General features: G+C 36.1%; 1 protein-coding gene and 1 long non-coding RNA gene across 2 annotated transcripts in view; one reads left to right on the top strand and one right to left on the bottom strand.

Annotated features, from left to right (window-relative positions):
- LOC139814711 (lysosomal acid glucosylceramidase-like) overlaps window positions 1-16537 on the top strand; it is a 102485-nt gene that overhangs the window by 36802 nt on the left and 49146 nt on the right. The gene's annotated exons all lie outside the window — the stretch shown is intronic.
- On the bottom strand, window positions 468-15250 carry LOC139814608 (uncharacterized). Its single transcript, XR_011732491.1, has 4 exons — window positions 15094-15250; window positions 4117-4183; window positions 2459-2524; window positions 468-1606 (listed from the first exon to the last, which is right to left on the bottom strand). It is a non-coding gene; the product is annotated as an uncharacterized lncRNA (long non-coding RNA).

Raw genomic sequence — 16537 nt, 5'->3', positions numbered from 1 at the left:
AAATAAATTCCTGTCTGTGTTAAATGTTTTGAGTTTAGGCGATAAATTTGGTTCACCAATCAATCAATTTAACAAAAAAGATCGCATATGTTCTGTTTTAGAAACAATAAAAAAGTAGGTTTGCTTGTGTTGCTTTCTGCACTTATGTTCTAGTGAGTTTTCTAGTAAGTCTAAACTTATTGCACGTTGAGAGAGAGAGAGAGAGAGAGAGAGAGAGAGAGAGAGAGAGAGAGAGAGAGAGAGAGAGAGAGAGAGAGAGAGAGATATCGGACATTTGTACATCTTTGCAAGATATTTTGTTATAAATCTTAGAATTATGTAGATTTTCTTTTATATACCAATAATATTTATTTCATTAAAAATTACACAACATGCAGGATATGAATCAATAACAAGTGAAAAGTATATTTTAAGCTATTTGTGGTTTCTTGGCCATAAAAATCCGGGATATTGTGATGTAGCAGATTGGTTTAGTGTTACAATAAGCATTACATTGCATGTATTTCTTTTCCAAGTTTTTATTACAAGCATTTCTCAGTGATAGTACAGATATTTTGGATTTTTTGCTTATTATATTGAATTTGCCATTTTTAATTCTTAAGGATGTTCTGGAGGTATCGATTCAATAAAAAATCATGGAAAAATTAAAACACCGATATTAATTCTCTAGAGATCCAAAGACAAAAAAATGTATATAAATAGTTACGGCAAATTTAATAAAATGTAAAGGACATAAATTTAGTGAGTATAAATAACCGTTATTACTATTTTTTTCTTGAAAAAGATCTCGGCAAAAAAATTTTTCACAACACCTCCACGGAAAGTTCGACTTTCCATGCCTGTAGAGAGGGGCGAAAGTGGTCAATTTTACGCCAGTAAAATTGACCACTCTCGTCCCTCTCTAGGCATGGAGGTCGAACTTTCCGTAAAAATGTTGAAAAATATCGTGTGCACCTCGGGTCGAAAGCTTTTTCAGACTCGTGTGATTTGCTGCCCTCGCCTTCGGCTCGGGCGGCAAACTTCACACTCGTCTGAAAAACGCTACTTTCGCCTCTTGGTGCACAATATACTATTTAAGAGTTGTCCTAAATTCAGCTTAATAAAGTGAAATCTGTGAAAAATTATAAAATACCGTAATTGATAAACCACTGGTTTTTTTTGCAATTTCTTTAAAACCATGTTGTAAATTGTTTCAAATTTTGTTGCCATATCTTTGTTGGTTAATGATCTACTTACTTGTGTGTAAAATATCATTATACTGGTAGCATTTTTTAATGTTTTTTTTTCTCTGCAATGCCATAAGGTTACGTGTTAAAACTCGGATATTCAAAAATTGATAACCTTTTTCATTAATCTCTTATCTAAAGAATCGATCTGAAATTTGGCGCCAAACTTTGAAAGAAAATACAGAACATATTAAATTTTTATTAACTTTGTAGCATTTTGACGAACTGGCTAGAACATTCTTAATTAAAAGTATCTTTTCTTGAATTTTTCCATTGTCGTGAGCAGTCCAGAGTCCAGGCAGTTTTCCTTTTTGCGGATATTTTTATTGATAATCAAGGGGTTTGTTACTATCAAATGAGAGATATCTGTAAGATATCTTCTGTAAGACAAAAAGAATAACATTTAATGTAAGAATAATTTTATTCTTTAATCAAATTTAATATTATAAATATGTTAATTTAACATAAACTGTGCTTTCAGATAGCGTCCATGTGTTACAATTTGGTGTTAACCCTTCGCCTGCAAACGTTTTTTTGGCATCTTTACGCCGCAAACCTGGGTCGTTTTCGTCCTGACATTTTTTTTAAGTGTTAAAGTGTTACAAAAAATCTGAAAAAATTCATGGAGGTAATTCAAACCTTCAATTTGAAGTATCAATCATAAAATTATAAACAATTTTATTTTTTCACATAATTTGTATTAAAAAAATGGAGCAACTACAACTACAACTAAAATCATTTTTTACTCAAAAAATCATAACTTTAAGACAAATAAAGATATCGAATTGAATAAAAAAAGAAATTGAAGGGGAAAAGCGTACCTTTCATAAATAAAATATTGCATGCAATTATTTTTGAATGAAGTGCTTAAGTGTTCGCCGCAAACCTCGTTTTTTCAAGAATTACGTGTCTCCTGTGACGGCTGGAGGGGGTCTGGCGCCTTGAAACTCGGTAAGCGGGTTCTCGGGGAGCATAACTTTTTTTACGGATGCGCAGTGGCGTCATCTCTACGCGTTTGCAAAAGTTACAACTACATTTGATTTTCGCCCGGACGAAAACGACCCACCTTTGCAAGTAAAGGGTTAATTTTTCACATATTACTTGTGTTATTTATTTGCATATTTTTCTTCTATTATGTAAATCAACATAAAAATTAGAGTGTATAAATTGAGACATGTAAAATGTGTTAAATTTATAATTGTTTACTTTGTACGAAAGCATATACAGCTTACCTTTCTTTTATTTCTTTTTGGTTTCTCGTTTTGATGTAGAATTGTTATTTATATCCTTTTGAGGATCTAGATGAAGAAAAAACTAGATGAATGGGTGCCTTCAGGAAAGAGCACTAAGGCTTAAATTGCTCTGATTTGTTCTTTAAATTCGACAAATTTTTAAGTAATAATATAAATGCTTTTATTATATAAAGTTGCATAAGAAGAAAGAAAGAAAGAAAGAAAGAGAGGGACGCGTTTATTTTTATTCTAGAGTAGGGGAGACCAGGGACAAAAGTAACGCGAAATGAACGTAACAAACGCGATTATTTAAAAACATTAAAAATATCATTCCTGTACGAATCTATCTGCTGTATATCATCTTTTGAATGCTCCTTCCACCTCAGTAGCGTTGGAAACTCAGTGTTGAAAGATTATGCGTTTATTACGTCGACGCCATAAAAATATGGCCAAAGTACTTTGTGTTTTTTTAACTTCTCAATACTCATTTGGAAATTTGTTTTGCCTTCTTATTTATTGTCTATAAATCAATAACTATTCCTTTAAGTACTTTGGTACAAACAAACAATACTTAAAACTTACTTTTTTAAATAAAAATCAATGTTTGACCAATTCTAGCAGTCGGGATGAAAGTAACAATCTGTTACTTTTGTCCCGAAAGTAATCATTGTTATTGGTGTTGATTTCTATCGCAATTCGTCGCGTCGCGTATTTCTATTCATTTATATTATATATGTTTCTTTGATAAAAAATCCTCTCATTATTATCTGAGGACGAGCGTGGCTTAGTATAGACAGCGCACTGGTCTATTGAGCCAAAGGTCCCGGGTTCAATTCCCGGTAGAGCTATAAGAAAAATTATATTCGTTCGTTCTCCTCTCGGAAGGCAATGGCAAACCACCGAAAGTATGTCTTGTCATGAGAACTTCTCTAAAAAATATAGCCGTTCGGAATCGGCGTTAAACTGTAGGTCCCATATACAATGTGTATAATCCACGTGCGCAACACATGTATAGTGAAGAGAAAGTCACCACGCTCGGACACGAGTAATAGGACTGAAGATGATTCTTATTATTAATTTAGAATGCCGAATATACGAAAGAGGAAAACGAACAGAGATCTAGCAACGCCCGAACTATGTGAATTGTGACAGAAGAAAACCATGAGGCTTAAACTAATAATAAATTTTATTATGTTTGCCATAATCTCTCTGAGTAGTGACTTCTTTCTTAATTTTTTTACTATTCACGGATATGAGTAATTACCTAATCTTAACTTAAAAATAGTTTATATATAAAGAAAAAATTCCTTGTTACGTTAAAAACTTTCTTAAATTTTGTTTGTATAATTTTGTTTAAAATAATTAAAAATTCCCAGAAGTATTATAATTATTTGAGAGAAAAGTATCTTTGTTTTGAAGCAATTATCAAGACTGAAATGAAACGTTTTGCTACATTGATTATGTTTGTTTCTATTTTATTTTACCCTGTTACAATCAACAATCAAAATTTGATTTCTCTACTTAATTATATAATGTGATTATATTTTATCCACCCTACAACGTAGGCAAAGAATATGTTTACCATGTAAAGGAGGAAAAGTTTATATACAAACAAGTAAATGGAAAATATCGATGCAAATAAGCAAAATGTTACTCACCTTTCGGCTTGGGTGGATCCGTTGGTGGTTTTGGTTTGTCGGGGTTCGGACTCATTTTTGAAGTGTACTGTAAACATGGATATCTTATTAGTTAATGTATGCAATAAATATTTGTACAATTCAACGACTAGTAATAAACAAAAAAAATAGACAAGTATACGCGAACAATAAATATTTAACAATGCATTTAACATTTAATGTCTGCCATAGAAATTGCGTCTCGCATACCTCTACTGGTATTTTTAACCGAATGGAAAATCAGAGTCGCGACCAAAACCATTCGCGCGATCATGGAGAAAATTTAAAAGAGCACAATGTCCGCCCGTCGTTGAGCGTCGCAATTGAAATTTCGTTTTGTTACTACGAAAAATAAAACCGCACGCACGGACGATGCAGTATGCATGGATACATAGAGCGCGAATGTGTATACATAATAGATTGATATTTAACATTAGATTCAAGAACAGAAATGTTTATCCTTTAGCATTGTATTTTGTAATTTTACAAGTTTCTGAGTCGTATAAAAAAAATTTATCGTACAATATTTATAAAAGAGTTATATTATTTTTAAAGTAACAATTTTATTAATATCTCGCCCGCGAATTAATTCATGTGTATCGTCAAAGAGACACGAGACTCCTCGCTGAATTCACGCGTGGGTTCTCTTCTCGCGAGAAATGATACGCCTCGACGAGCCACCGCTTTGAATCGCCCTGCGCGCATGCACACACACGGAAGGAGGATACCCGTGGCGAAGAATACGCCGGCACAACCATCATCGCCGTCCCCTATCCAGTATAGAACGCGTTAACGAGCATTACACGTGAAGTGACACCGACCATTCCGGAACGCCGCGTTTTGCATTCGTTTGCGAGAGGAGCGTTCCCGGGGCGAGAATATGTTTCAGGTATTCATAAAGGCGGCTCGTTAATTACGCCCCGACGTCTTAAAGTAATTAACTCCAATGGGCCCCCGGATCTGCCCGGGTCGCGACGGGTTCCCATGGTCGGTTAATGTAATTCCAGTTCGTCCTCTGATTTCCCCCCCCCCTTGCCCCTTGCGCAATTACGAGAGAGCGCTCTTCCTGGCGATTTTCTACCTCTCATGGATTCAACGCGATATTCCTGTTAGCCGAACCTGAACGAGCGGATTGGTTCGAATATAATAGGGATAAGTAAGAGTAATTTCGCCACTGTGGGATAAATGTAGCACATTTGAACAAATGTTGGACTTTTTGATGATAAATTGAGACAAAATTGCGAAGGACAGGAAGTATTTAATAAAGAAATTTATATTCTTGGTAGATTTAAACAGAACGTTAAATTTAAAATCTAAAATACAAAATTCTTTTTAACATTAAAGTATGTTTATACGTTGCTTCAAGAGTCTCGATATTGAATAAGGAAACTGTTCTACATGTCCCCGCATTTCTCCGGATTTAAACCTAAATTTAGCCGGCCTAAATTTAGAATCACAGTATATTGTTAATTGCATTCGTGACATTTTATGTAAATCGATGCGAGATGCTTAGATATTCTAACACTCGCTCAGACGAGCAAAGATTTGTTACGGAGTTGCGCGCGTAGTGATTTTGATCGAGTTAGGGGGTGAAGTGCGCGGAATATCCAGGGGTGAAAGAAGGACTCGGTCGCGACCCGTTTTTCCACTCGTAACTCTCCGGTGTTACAGCGTTCTCTCCCCAGTGTAGCAACGTCCATTCGCGGCAACGCGCGATGTCGAATACACGGCGAGTGGCGTACTTTTTTGCCACGATCTCTCCGGGTCGCGTTCTGCAGAGGAGCGCGCGACGGTAGGTGAGAGCGCAGAAAAGATTTATGCCTCCGCGGAGCAACGCGCATACCCGGTGAATTATTCATGCGGATAGGCGCGAAGGTTCAACACTTGACCGCCGACAGGGGTGGGAAAAAGAGCAAACGCGAAGTCCGGATTGCGTGTCTCTGTGTGCTGTACAATGAACGAAAATATACTCGGTGTCCCACGGCGGCCAGCGCGTCCTCCAAAAGGATGAAACCGCGGAGAGATATGCGGTGCGCTAGAAATTCCAACGTGAAGAAACGGACCGCGTGATGGAGAATGATAAAATGTTTGCGGAACGTTCTGTAGTTTCCGTGATATCGCGGAATTGAAAATGTATTCAATGAATTGAGATTTTATTGACCCCGAGCTTGGATTTAAGGAAATAATATGACGACAGTCGAACAATTCTTAAATTAAAATTGTTTCAAATTCGACAGGTGATTATTTCTCGTCTTACAATTTTTAATTTTAATTTTAATTTATTTCCACTTTATTAAATTATTTTTTATTAATGTTATTCGTGAAATTCACGTTACGAAAGTTATGTTACTTCGTTAATCTTTTATCGTTCGCGTAAAACTTCCAGCCGTGAGAAATTTGCGCAAAATGCAGTAGCACACATATTTTCGCAAACATACACGGTATTAAATCTCCTGTCTTGAAAGATTCGCCACGTTTGCGTTATTTAGCACATCCTTCGGCCCTTAAGGCGTTCACGTGCATCCGCGTTCTCAGACGGTACGAGAGCCGAGGTAAGACAACTGTGAATTTCAGCAGTAAATAAGAGAACATTCTTCACTCGAACATTTCACGGAGGAAGGATTCCGCTTCGGGAAGGGCTAACGAGTGGAGTGCGACACTTAGGAGAATGTAAATTTCGACTAACTTAATGAAACAATCTTGATAAGGAAACGAACCTATCACAATTAAACGCTGAGGGCGTAAAGATATTTGTAAAAAATGTTTTAAATAAATACGCGGAATATGTGTACTTTAATTAAAATTGGAGGAAAACAAAACATTCTTTCTAAATGCCACTTCTACATGCTGCATTGATGAAATCGCTACCTGAATTGAATGGAAATGAATTATTATCGGATTCGTATAATAGTCGCTATGACTTATCTTTTCAGCCTTAAAGATCAGCAATTTTTACGCAGTTATATTCAAACTAAATGAAGCAAATATTAACGCATTATATATATACGGCAGAGTCAGTTTCATCCCAAATTTTCCGTGAAAGGAGAAGTGGACGGTAGCAAAAGACGAATGTCTCGGTTCGCCGCGCGACAAAAGTGTGGTCGAGTATCCCAAAGAAAGAGAGCCGTGGTCCACCTAGCAGATTGGCACGATTCTTCTTTCCGTCGTCCTACGGCCGCCCGCGACGATTTCAATCGGAAGATCACGACCCGTTTTCGCGACGATTGCTCCTGACCGGCGGTGATGCCGGTGACGGCGCGAATGGATACCGTGGCATTCAGTTAACTCCCCGAGCTTCATCGGAGAACGGAGTTGGAGCGTGATGAGAATTGTTAATGGTGATGAACTTGGCGACGAATACGCAATTACGGGGGACAGTCAGAAAATAAAGGAGATCCCAGTAAAAGGGGCGTCTAATAGAAACGTCGAGATGACAAAGTTCTCTTGCACAATTCAACAAAAAGAAAAAACTGGTTTGTTAAAATTTTAATTATGATATCAGTCGTCATCAAAAATACAAAATGCTAAGATTTCTATTGAAGTTTCACGTGACATTTCGCTGTTCCGTTTGCTCGTCGTTTCGCAGTCCCAATGACGAACGAATGCGCGGATGCGCGAGGATGCGCGAACACGATCAAAGCGAAATCAGAGAGCCCACCAGTGAAGCATCACGCCGTAATTTTCCGGCAAAGAGAAACGAGCGACGGTGCGAAGACTGATGCGGCAAACTACGAAAGCAGCCGCGAGTATACCCTTGGGAAAGGACATCGCGTAGGATTCGACAGGACCGATTCGCTGCGGCCGATCTCGTCCGGATCTCGATTCTTCGGTCGTCCGCGCGTTCTTCTTTCTCGGCTCGTCGCCGGTAACGATTTCAATCCCGGGATCGTGACCCGGTTCCATGGTTAACTCGACCTGCGACCGCGACCGCGGAGACGTGGACCCGAACTGGCAGCGTAATCAATGGCTGCATTTCGTCTTTCCCCACGACAGCCGGAATACCGATAACGGCGGTCATTCACGGTGCCGCGCCGGCATGGCATCTCGAAGCTGCTGTTGATTTAAATTTACGCGGAGCTACGAACTTTCGGCTTTCACGAAAATTTAATATAAAGATCATCCAAATATCCTTAATATTTTATAAGTATATATAACATTATTTTATTACAAAAGAAAGTGTAGAATTGAAGATTTTCAAATAATATTCTTGAAATTATTGCACTCTTTTAAGATAAACATTTTTGCGAAAATTGAAAACCAATAGAACCGTTTTCCATAAGGTCGGCGCTGCAAATCAATTAGTTGAGTTTAAGCGATAACATCGTTAAAAGGACTAAAATCAACATTATAAGAATTACATTTCTGCCTGTATAATTACATTTATGTCTGAAGAATATCGAACACTCGTACGGTCCCTAGTTTGTCCAAACACATGCTCGTTTAAAATTAGTTTTTGCCACACACACCCCGACGCGAAGCAATAATTTAACTCGGGGAAATATTTATATTGCGCGGCAGCGCGCACGAATATTGGAATTACGCGACGAGCAAAATAAAGCGTTAAAATTCGGTGGTATATTCGTGACTTGCAGTACAGAATATTATCCAGACTTTTATCATGCTTGCTCTATGAACTAGCGAGATTCTATATATCGACCGTGATATAAGCACGAACTCGTCGCGCAAGAACGTTTCGGTTGATAGCATAGCAGATAAGTATCGCACTGTGTGCCATTCCGCTACGAAGTGCTTGTCGTGTACATGTATGTGTGTATATGCGCGCGCGCGCGCGCGCGTGTGTGTGTGTGTGTGTGTGTGTGTGTGTGTGTGTGTGTGTGTCGACTCGCACATGGACGTACCTAAGTAGATTAATATTTCAACTGCCACCTGGAAAATCCTATCAGCAAAGGTTCAACGACGCACTGAGCTGCCGAGATCGTCATATCTGTTAGAACGCGTAACTTTATTACACTGTCGAAATTCCGATATTTGTGAAATTTGCGACGTATTACTTATTAAGTATTATGAAAGCTTTTCGCAAGCCCTCCAAATTTAGCCGGTTCAACAGCACCTCTTCTACAAATTTGGAATCGAAACTAGTTCACCTAGCAGAAGTATTTTAAGCGCTCCGCAAAAATAAATGTTTCTCTATGAAATGTTATACTTCGCGAAGCGAGATATTTTATTTAGAACTCGAAAAGGCACACAATTAAGTTAAATAATATCTGCGTAACGTTTAAAATTATAAATAATATGTAAATTTTGTTCCGTCGCGACGGAAATTATTTTTATCTTTAGCAAAAATTTCGTAAATATTCAAGCGATGCGAAATGCTTCTTCGATGCGTGCATTTTTCACGTTTGTATAATAGCATGTGAACCGCGACTTTGTTCGGATTAACGTCGACCAGCATTTTTGTTGAGCGTACAATTTACCTCATCATTTCGGCTCTTATAGTTCCGGCTCGCGTTTCGTTGTTGCGCGAAAATCTCGGATCGTAAAATCGACGGCAGACAAAATCACGGGATAAAGCCCGGTCGTGTTCGTTAAAAATTCGCCCGATGTTCGTGAAGGGGACGGTAACATAAAGACTCTCGACCTTGCGACGAACACCGAAAAAAAAAAGTTGCGCGAACAAAAACGAACGAACGTAACATCGAGCCGGTCGACGATAATAACGAGAGACGATCCTCGAAAGCCGCGTAATTACAAAATTAAATTCGCGGCAGGAGAGAAAAAATGCGGGATAAGGCGTCCAGCGCGCGGGAGAATAATGAAACTTTCGTTATGAAACGGCGAGTTTCGCAAAGGGCAAAGGAGTATTAAGTGAGCGCGCGCGCGGTGAACGTATTCCAACTTAAATTGAACGAGTAAGTGAAAAGAAACTTCTTATCGAGCTGAAACGACAAGAGAAAACGTCGTCGGCGGTATTTCCAGCTTTCTGTCTTACACGAAGATGGACACTCGCGGATGCCGCCAGGGATGCAGGTCAATGTATGTACGACCTTATGGATTCTCGCGAGGAAGAAGACGGCACAGAGCGCTATTAAAAGCATTAATTAGTTAATTAGTTATTTTGTAAAGTCGATGAATTTATGATATAATGCTTATTATTAATATTCAAATAATATCATTAATGATTTTATAATAAATGTTATAATGCGTTTATATACATTTATATGTATACATTGCGCTGTAATAATACTATTCTGCAAGCAAATTTTTTTGCAAAAAAGTATTTTATAGAAAAAATATAAATAAATTAGACTAAAGTGATTCTAGATTCTAGTAATAAATGTTACAAACGACATATGTGTAACAGTTTTATAATGAATAATACAAATTTCTATTTAATTATCTATACAAGTTGCAAATTAAGACAAAATCTGAGAAGACATTTACATAACTCATGTATGAAGACAGGTAATTTGTTATTGTAATATAATTTAGTTGTTTGTGACAAAATGTACGTTGGGTAATATAATTAACGTAAAATAAGGGAATAGCTTAAAATAACAAAGCTTATTTTAACCTGCTTATTACTTCACTCGTGACTTTGCTAACGCGTATTCTCGTAGCCACGACGCGCGATACCGACAACGCTAAACAACCTGAATTGCTTCTGTGCGTAGGATTAATATCGAGCACAAAGCGTGTCGCATTATCCGCCTCGCGGCTTTCTGGGACGCGCGGCAGCATCCGCTTCAAGTACCGTCCGATTTGCGAACTCGGGATACCTATAGGCGCGTGTATTCGCACGTTTTCCCTTCACCATTCAATTCAGCTAATACAAAGCTTTATTATATTTTCACCCACGTGTTGAGACCTCCAACAACTGGCTCCCCAACACACTTTTGACGTACTCATTGTTTGCCAACAAGCGGGATTGTCCGCTCGCCATGTCCCCAAGGGCGATAGTTCGAAAATGACCTGAATTTACGTGAACTTTCGTTCGTAACTACTCTCGACATGGAAATATATTATCGGCAAAATGAAAATATGGATATATTAGACGTTATTGGACGGCCTTCTATTTAAGAGATGTAATTAAAAGTATGATATTATGCAGTAATATACGACGCTAATAAATTAAATCTCGATGTATATTGCACTCTCAGAACTTTTATATACGTTTTTCTAATTAAATTGTAAAATACGTGCTCGCGAATAATTATTCGTCAAACAATTTTATAATTGTTGTTTTTTTCAATATATTATTTCCAAATTTATTCGCGCGAAGAAGAATAATTCTGAGAAAAAGCTAGATTAGAAATTTTATTTTAATATATTGATAATTATTTATTAATATTTTTATATTTTAACTTGTTCACTTTGAATTTAAACGAGCAAGCCAGTAATTTTAATTATACGCTGGGGAAAATAATTTTAAGGTAATAAACCCACCACGTGATGCGCGTTAATTTATTTGTCAACGCGGATCAGTGGATTTAATGTGAAATATCGCCCGCATAATTAATATTACCATCAATACCATAATCTTCCTATCAATAAAACAGCTTATCGAGCACAACGTCTATCAATATTTTAAACTGAGAGCTGCTTTAACAAGATAATATTATACTTTGTACAATATAGTATGCTTATAATCTAGTAGAAAGTTAAAAAAATAGGAAAATAATTGCGAGATACAGTCGACTGTAATACAGACATGAAACAACGCGCAACGCGACTATTCACATATATCAGTATTAATCTATTCAGTATTAATCCAATTTTATACCCCAGGAAAGAAAAAGATCAAATTATTTTTTTTTACTAAATAAAAGCTCGACAGTAAAAGGTCCAACGTCAACAACTTGGGTTACACGCGAGCCGACAAAAAATTGCAAGAACCTCCAACAAACCGCGAGAAGTGGCAGGTTGGACGGATTAATGAGTCCGTATATCCCAAGATACTTTTCGAGCGGTTTTAGCGAGTGCGCCGGGTAACGCCGGGTAACGCCATAAATTATATCAACGCGGGATGGATTACTCTTTTTTTTCTTGTATGCCCCTGGCGAAATCTGTGGTGATATCCGGTAACGAATCGCGCCGGAATTACGTACACGCGTAATTACTACTTCCTCCATCGCTGTTTTTCTTTTCCGTTATAACGAATATACGCTCATTATGCTGAACATGCATTCACGAAAATGTATCAAGAAAGTCTTACATACGTACCGTATGTATACATGGCGATTAAGAGAGGCGGCGAGGGAATAAGGGAGGAAAAAGTGATACATTTTCGATGCAAGCGTAATTCTTATAATCCGAAAATTTACGTTAATTTGTAAATGCGCGCAGGCACATTGCACTTCTGATAGCTAAAAGTCGCAATTGAATATTAAGCAAATAATAAGCTTATAAAATATATGTACAAGTAAATGTAAGAATTAAATAAATTAAATAAATATTTTAGTAAATATGCATAAAAAGTCAGATCTCATAGATTTCATCGCCACTTAAATACGTTGTAGAAGAGGTCTTTCTGAATAATTCTACGCAAAAAAGAAATAATCGGGGACGGCATTGGTTTAGAAGATATAGCAAATTTAAGTTTTACAATTTTAATACTTTTTTTGCCGAAGGCTTCACGCTTAATGTTGATTCTAAATCCTTGGGTCTGTACAGCTGGTTAGTTTCGCGCGTATTATCGAGCGCTGTCGAGTTTTCGAACACGCATGCATGAAAAGATCGATAGTATCGATCTTTATCGAGTAGGAAACCCAGCGAGAAGGAAAAATCAGAGCCACGCAAAAATCAGAAAGAAGGGAAAAGACACTTCCCTTCCGTCTGTTGAAGCGCGTACACGGAGAAAAAGAATTAGCTACTATAGCAAGTCTAATCGTAAAATATAGATAACTAACTTTTTTTGCAGCGAGAGCTATATTTTTTACTATATTGCTAAATTATAGCTCTCGCTGCAAAAAATGTTAGTTATCCATATTTTACGACTATAGATTTGCTATAGTAGCTTATATAATCCTTTTTTCCCGTGTATGTCGGCCTTCGAGAAGCCTTAATTGTATATTAGTTGTATATTATTTAAATGAAAAATTTGAATTGTGGTTCGGGATTTGGATAGCATGGTCGCCGAAGAGCCTGTGCGGATAATTAAAATTAATCAGGTGTCTACTGTTTGTAAGTCAAAATAAATTTATATTTTTCCATCTCAACTTCCGTCTTGCAAATCTATTATCTATTGAACTATTCCCTTAAGTCCACCGTCTGAACCTGCCAGGTGTTGTCTCATTTTCGTCGGTTCCGACAAAACCGATTAGCGCCCAATATTTCGTCTGACATAATTATCGTCTGACTTAAATATATATTAGGTAGAGCCCTATCAGTCAACGGACTCAGCCGCGGCAAATGTGGATTTATAAATCCTGTCTCTTTTCTCAATACAAGAATTAAATGGAATAGATATCTTTTTGTAAAAGCGATAGAGATTTATTAGTGTTATCTTATTTTATGGAAGCAAATAGAATACGTTAATAATGTACTTATTTTGATCTAATTTTGATAGCTATAATAAATAATTAAACTAATGTGGCTACGTTTTTTTGCCACATTTTTAATAAATTTTCTAAATAAACAGAAATATTACTAAATCGACGTAGTTTGTTTCATAATCTCGTTCGTATAAAAAAACATTTCTAATGTAACACTGTAATATCCGAAAAAAGAGAAAAGAGAGTGTATATACGCCTGTGATTATAAATAGTCACGAAACGTATTTGCAAATATAGGATATAATGACGTCGCTTTTTTCTGTCGCCAGGCTCTTTTCCAATCGACCTTTACGCTACGCGCGCGTGTGGATTTTGCAAATTGAACTCGCGGAAACCAAAATATCGCACAAAGAACAGATCGCGTACGCGACATGCATTCGTGTACGTATATCGCACTTGGATATTGTCGTGTTGCGACACAGCGGCCACCGTGGAATCGAAAAGCGAGCATAAAGAGATGCTCACGGGTTTTAATTGAACAAATCCGAAACGCTTAAAATACTTTCACCGATTCGCTCTCGCGTTCCCGCCGCGCAATTATTTCCGAACCTTTTAATCGTGTTTCCATTAGCAGCATCGCCCGTAGGAATCGTCTCGGTCGTAGTGTCACAATTGTTAGTAGATTAATATTATATATTACTACACGTTATTTATATCTAACCAGACATAATTAATGCTACACGCATGTAAGATATGCAATAAGTCATGAAAATGTACGTGTCCAAACAACGTTAAGAAAGTAAAAAATTGAGATTATCTATGGTGGATCTATAAGCAGATGTCTAAATATAAGATAGATATAAGATATAAAGAAAGAGACAATAGATGTAAGATACAATTGTACATAGGACGGGGTTGTGAAATTTTGTAATTAATAAAATGCAAGTAATAATTAATTACTTTTTGGAATTGTAATGAGAAAAATTCGAATTTAATTACAATTTCAAAAAGTATTTGAAATTATCAATTACAATTCCATAAAATGTTTGTATTTTATCTCGATTTCAATTACAATTCCAAAAAGTATTTGTAAAACTATTACTCTCGCCATTAATTACAATTCCATAAAATGTTTATATTTAAACTCGACATCAATTATAATGCTATGAAGTAATTGTATTTAAACTAAATTTCAATTACAATTCCAAGAAATATCTATATTTTAATTCAACTTCAATTACAATTTCAAAAAGTATGTATATTTTAACTCAATTTTAATTGGAATTCCGAAAAATATTTGTATTTAAACTCAACTTTAAATAAAATTGTAAACGGTAATTAGCAATTAGATAAGAATTTAATTACAAAAATATTTAATTATTTACAACCCTGATATATAGGATAAATATGAGATAGATATAAGATAGATATAAGACAGATATAAGAAAAATATAAGATAGGTATTAAGACAATTTGTTAACGCTATAGAAAATCAGAAATGACATACCAATTATCCCTTTTTTCCGTGGAAAAACAGAATTCACACACCGCTGTGAGATAAGAGAGTCGGGGACCTCTTTTGTTTTCTGGAACATAGAAAACCAACATAAAACAATTATACTTATAATTAGATTAATTACTATTATAAATAACGAACATACGAATTATTTTATACGAGACTGCGCTCAAAAAGTGTTCATAGCAGCGAGAGTAAAGAACCGTGCCGCTCATTGTAAAAAATAAAATAATCAATAATATGTTTTTAGTTTATTTTGTACCCTATAATATTATTTCTATATATACAACTTGGTCCTATAAATAAACGTCATACACATCCAAACAACATTTAAGTGCAACATTAAAACAATGCGGAATTTTTTGAATTTAATTATATACATATATTATAACTTTAAATTTCCTAAAAATTCTCTAGTGTTATCAATGTATTTATTAAAAGCAATCTGTGCAGTTTTTTTTACTACACGGAGAAAATTTTATAGTAAATATTACTATGGTGTCGCACTAGCTGCGGACCATCGAGAAATTTTAAGTTAAATTACTATGTTTATGGTAAAAATTACGTTATTTTATCGTTTTTAAAACAATAATTATAGTATTTTAACTTGAAATTCCTCGATGGTCCGCAGCTAGTGCGACACCATAGTAATATTTACTATAAAATTTTCTCCGTGTATCAATCGTTAGTATAATACGATTACAATATATCGATTATAGTATAATCATAAATTAGCCGCTAAGCGCAATCAAATAACTAGAACAAAGGGCGAAATCCAAAAAGTGTCATTGTTTTAGTTACGATAGTATCCTGATTAAGCGTCATTCAAATGCCTCTCTCGCATATCGATAAGCACACAACAAAATGTATTTCAATAGAATATTACCAGATGCAGTTCTGTCGCCCTTATGAAAAGTGTATAATTCCCGTTGTGCATTCCAGCCCGCGATATAGCAAACTCAAATACGCGTTATAGTATTTGCAGAAACACATACGCATTATTCTGCGCGAATAACGTTTGAAGCAATAAGCTCGTTGACGAGCACTTTTCAATGGCACTCTCCGACGTTAATCTCGAGAAATATAATTAAAAGGCGATTTTATTTGCGGTGGAAAAGGGGGAGTAGGAATGCTCCAATGTAACTCGTACAAACCAGCGTAATATTTGCAGCACGCAGCAATAAATGAGAATTCCATTGATTGCAAAGCCAATAGAATTCGTAAATAAGACAAACGCTCTCACAATAACTATTCGTTGAAAATAAGGTTTAAATAGTATAAGAGCGGAACGCTGTTGTTATAGTGAGTGTATGTATATAATATATAAAAATTTTAATACATATAAGTTACATATGTTTCGGTCTATCTTTCAGACCCTCTTCATAGGCCAGTAAAATTAGCTCGAAAAACACCAAATATCTACAAAACGGATTGA

This window comes from Temnothorax longispinosus, chromosome 6 (genome assembly GCF_030848805.1).
Source record: "Temnothorax longispinosus isolate EJ_2023e chromosome 6, Tlon_JGU_v1, whole genome shotgun sequence".
In the NCBI taxonomy this organism is placed as follows: domain Eukaryota; kingdom Metazoa; phylum Arthropoda; class Insecta; order Hymenoptera; family Formicidae; genus Temnothorax; species Temnothorax longispinosus.
This window is presented reverse-complemented; position numbering and strand designations above follow the sequence as displayed.